Here is a 5026-nt window from a genome sequence, read left to right as displayed (position 1 = left end):
CCCGACTGCTCTTCCAAAGGTGCAGAGTTCAAATCCCAGCAACCACATGGTGGCTCACAACCATCCTTAACAAGATCTGACTCCCTCTTTGGGAGTGTCTGAAGACAGCTACAGTGTACTTTCATATAATAAATAAATAAATAAATAAATCTTTAAAAAATATATATATATGTAAGTCAGAAAACTTAGATGCTTAAACTGGAGAGTCGGGCAGTGGTGACACACACCTTTAATTTCAGCACTTGGGAGGCAGAGGCAGAGGCAAGCGGTTTCTGAGTTTGAGGCCATCCTGGTCTACAGAGTGAGTTCCAGGACAGCCAGGGCTACACAGAGAAATCTTGTCTTGAAAAAACAAAACGTGTGTGTGTGTGTGTGTGTGTGTGTGTGTGTGTGTTAGAGAAAGAGACACACAGAGAGACAAGGTACAAATGTGGAAGTCAGAGGACAACTTAGAAGAGTAGGTTCTATCCATCCACCAAATGGGTCTGTAGGATCAAATTTAGGTGGTCAGGCTTGGTGGCAGGTGCCTTTAACTGCTGAATGATCACTTGGGCCCTACGGTAAAATTCTTTTAACATTTCTGCATTGTATTTGCTTGAATATTTTCATAATAAAATGTTAGGGTACCAGGGTCTGAGAATAAGAATTATAAATATTGGGGGCTGGTGAGATGGCTCAGTGGGTAAGAGCACTGACTGCTCTTCCAAAGGTCCTGAGTTCAAATCCCAGCAACCACCTAGTGGCTCACAACCATCCATAATGAGATCTGACACCCTCTTCTGGAATGCCTGAAGACAGCTACAGTGTATTTACGTATAATAATAAATAAATCTTTTCTTTAAAAAAAAAAAGAATCTAGCTCATTTAAAAAAAATTATAAATTTTTGGAGGCAGAGGCAGGCAGATTTCTGAGTTCAAGTCCAGCCTGGTCTAAGTTCCAGGACAGACAGGGCTACACAAAGAAACCCTGTCTCGAAAAATCCAAAAAAAAAAAAAAAGAATTATAGATTTTCATTTCAGTAAGTACAGAGTTTTTATATGAGGTGGTGAATAGCTTTTAATTTTTTTATTTTTTTTATTTTTTGGTTTTTCGAGACAGGGTTTCTCTGTATAGCCCTGGCTGTCCTGGAACTCACTTTGTAGACCAGGCTGGCCTCGATCTCAGAAATCCGCCTGCCTCTGCCTCCCGAGTGCTGGGATTAAAGGCGTGCGCCATCACACCCGGCAGCTTTTAAATTTTTAATATTTATTTAAACATATATGCATATGCACACACATCTATATGTTCATGAGAGGTTTGCCTACATGTTTGAATGTATACCAGAGGTGTTAGATCTCCTGGAACACAAGGTTGTGAGTTACTGTAATAACTGAGAACAAATGGTCTTAACCTCTGAGCCATTTCTCCAGTTCCAATAAAAACATTTTCCGGGTTAGAGAGATGGCTCAGCAGTAAAGAGCACTCATGGGTCTTGCAGTCCTCCAAGTCCCAGACCCCACGTGGTGGTTCACAAGCATCAGTTTCAGGGGGTTCAACAGGCACACCAATGGAGCACATGCAGGCAAAACATTCGTACACATAAAGTAAAATAATTCTTAACAATTCTTATCATTCTTACTTATCTTGAATATCAAATTTGAGGGCTGTACACTCTGATCCTCAGAGCTGACTGGCCACAGTGCTAGATGCATGGACTTGTAACATTTAGGTGGAGTCAGAAAGATCAGAAACTCAATGTTATGTCCCTGAAAGTAGCAACTTAGAGATATTTGAGGCTAGCCTTGGATACATGATATCTTGGAGGGAAGAGAGGGAGGTGAAAGAAAGAGAGAGAGAGAGAGAGAGAGAGAGAGAGAGAGAGAGAGAGAGAGAGAGAGAGAATTTAGTCTGTAGTGGCTATTATTATCTGTAAAATGAGGTGACTGGACCCACCCAGAAGATCCCTTCCAGCTATGTAATTTCAAACTTCAGGGAAGGAAAAATAATAATTAAAAGTAAGTTTTCAAAACTAGATCTTGTCAAGTTTTCAAAGCTGGATCTTGTCAAGTGCCTATAGTCACAGCTGCCTGCCTCTGCCTCCCAAGTGCTGGGATTAAAGGCGTGCGCCACCACGCCCCCAGATCTACTCTAGTGTTTTAACGTTTCTTGGATTCTGCCCTCCTGCCCACCCTACCTCTGCTGTTCTGTCTTTTGGGCCTTGATTGGCGGATGCATGAGTCCTCATGTCTGCAGTCCAACTTCCTTCTTTGCTGCTCTGGGTTGTGTGCACGTGTGATTTTCTGGTTGCTGCTGCCGCTATGAGGCCGAATTCGAGGGAGACATAAAGCTACTTTTGGATTTCTTTTTCTAAACCCAAATCCTGATTGGAGGCAGATATTTGGAGGGAAGGGTTTCTTATAAGATTTTCTTCTGTAGAACTCTTTCCTGGTCTTACTCATTCTCTCAGTGAAAGGCCCTAGTGCAGGCTAAAGAAATAACTGTAACTTAATAGCAGAAGGCGGTATCATGTGATACTAAAAAGAGCCCTGCCTCCCTCTCTGGCCCCCCCCACTTAGGATCCTTTCTCTCCAAGCTTTTCCCTTCCTTCTTCTGCAGTCTGCAGTCCAAATCTAGCAAAGAAAGTGTGATTAGAAGAGATGAATGAGGAAAGATTTTATGATTTTGTAGCTTCCAGAGCTCAAGTCAGGCACTGTGGCTCTGGCCTCTCTTCTCCAAACTTCCTGATGCTGAGGTAGAAGCCAGTCAAGCCGCCACACTGTGACAGCCCCAAACAGTAGGACCTCACCTCAAACTGCTTCCTTACCTTGCTTGGTGCTCCCCCCCTCTGCTGCCCCCACCATTTGGGGGTCCAGTTGAAAACCTACACCCTATCTTTGATTTTCCTCCTTACCTACCATTAAAACTTTATCTTCCTCCAAAATGTATAGAGTCTGTTAATGTCCTCCCATTCTCATTCCACACCACAGCATGCTGACATCTTGTCTTAGTTAGGGTTTTACTGCTATGAACAGACACAGGACCAAGGTAACTCTTATAAGGACAGCATTTAATTGGGGTTGGCTTATAGGTTCAGAGGTTCAGTCCATTATCATCAAGGTGGGAACATGGCAGGATCCTGGCAGGCATGGTGCAGGAGGAGCTGAGAGTTCTACATCTTCATCTGAAGGCTGCTAGCAGAATACTCACTTCCAGGCAGCTAGCACGAGGGTCTTAAAGCCCACGCCCACAGTGACATACCTACTCCAACAAGGCCACAACTCCAAATAGTGCCACTCCCTGGGTCAAGCATATTCAAACCATGACACACCTCTACCCTAAATCACAGCGATAGATGACTAGTTACCTGGAGTCCAGGCTTTACTCTCATTATAAGCTGTTCTCCAAACAGCAAGAGATGGGGCTTGTTTGTTAGTTGGAGCTTCTCTGAGTAGCTCTGGCTGTCCTGGAACTCACTCTAGACCAGGCTGGCCTTGAACTGCCTGCCTCTGACTCCTGAGTTGTACAAGTGGGACTTTATTTTGAGTTGTTTATCTCCTGTCCCAGGAACTCTATGCAGGGTGGAATGTTTCAATCTTGGAGGAAACTGTTAAACAACACTGTGGCCCTGGCACATTGTTTTCTATATCCTTAAAAAAATTTATTTTACTTTATGTGTATGAGTGTTTTTTTCTGCCGGTATGTCTGTGCACCACTTACATCCCTGGTGCCCGAGGAAGCCAGAAGAGGATCTCGGATCGTCTGGAACTGGAGTTACAGACAGTTGTGAGCCACGATGTGAGTGCTGAGAATCAAAGCCAGGTCCTCTGGAAGAGCAGCCAGTGTTCCTAACCAATATCCATCTCACAACCCCTCTCCACCCTTTAGGTGTAAGGACCAGGTCCAGGCACGAGGGGCGGTGCGTTCCACCCTCTTTCATGTTGAACTGAAAAGGATCTTGGAGCCCAAAGGCCAGCAGAGGGCAGTGAAAGAGAAGTTTGGTCAACTGGAGTAACTGAGGTTAGGGCACTCAGAGTCAAAACAAGTCATCATTCATCTAGCCCACAAGCACAAAATTCTGGGTGCTGTAGCGTGCAGCACACCTGACTAGGAAAGGTCGTGTGTATGTGTGTGTGTGTATGTGTGTGTGTGGTGTGTGCGCGCGCGCGATGCTGGAGGTTTGGCTGTGACAGTCACCCTCCGAGCCTGTGTCTTCAAAATAAAAATAAAAGTACATGGTAGAACTTAAAGGCTTTCTTCACTCTCTAACAACGTGGTCAGTTCAGGGCCGAAGGGAGTGATGGAGTGATGGAGTCGGCTCACAACTTGAGAACCAGAGAGGGGTTGAACGAGGGAAAGGAGAGCACAGTTTGGGATTTCAGAGACCCTCTCTATAAAGGAACCGAATCCAAATTTGATTCTGGTCATAAATTCCAAGCTCATGGTCGGGCCCCACCCTGAAGTTCCACAGACCGAAGACCATAGCCACTACTTCAACTTGGGGGAAGAAAGAGGACGAACCTCTTTGTACACTCTTTTCTGAACTGCCCTAGCAGCTGGATCCAGTCTCCCGCAACCCAGGCCCACTGGGTTAGGCAACCTCAAAGGCTACCCACCGCCTCCCGGGCTTGCTTGGTCAGCCGCGTCCCCGCCCCGCCCCCGCCCTCGCCCTCGCCCTGCCCCACCCCGCCAGCATCCCTCGCCTCCGCCTCTGGGCCGGAAGCCCCCTCCCCCTCCGTATCCCCCACCTCCCTAGTCTCTACCCCCTCCCAGTCCCTCTCCCTGCTTTGGTCCGGGAAACCTCTCTCCGCCCTCTTCCTGCTACTTCAGCTCCGCCCAGGTTCTTCCGTCCATTCCGGGAGCTGAAGACAGGCCCCGCCCAGGATCCGCCCTGGCCCCGCCCCTGAACCCCCCACCCGCCCCGCTCCTCACCCAGCTGCGGGCGGGGGCTTGGAGACCGCTGCACCCCTCCCTGGCCCCGCCCCCAGCCCCCGGAAGCCCCTCCCCGGGTCCAGCCCCGCCCCCCGAAGTTTCTTGGGCCTCGGGAGC

The sequence above is a fragment of the Mus pahari genome, chromosome 10, assembly GCF_900095145.1.
Source record: "Mus pahari chromosome 10, PAHARI_EIJ_v1.1, whole genome shotgun sequence".
NCBI classification, from domain to species: Eukaryota; Metazoa; Chordata; class Mammalia; order Rodentia; family Muridae; genus Mus; species Mus pahari.
The sequence above is the reverse complement of the archived record's forward strand: the minus strand, read 5'-3'. Positions refer to the sequence as shown.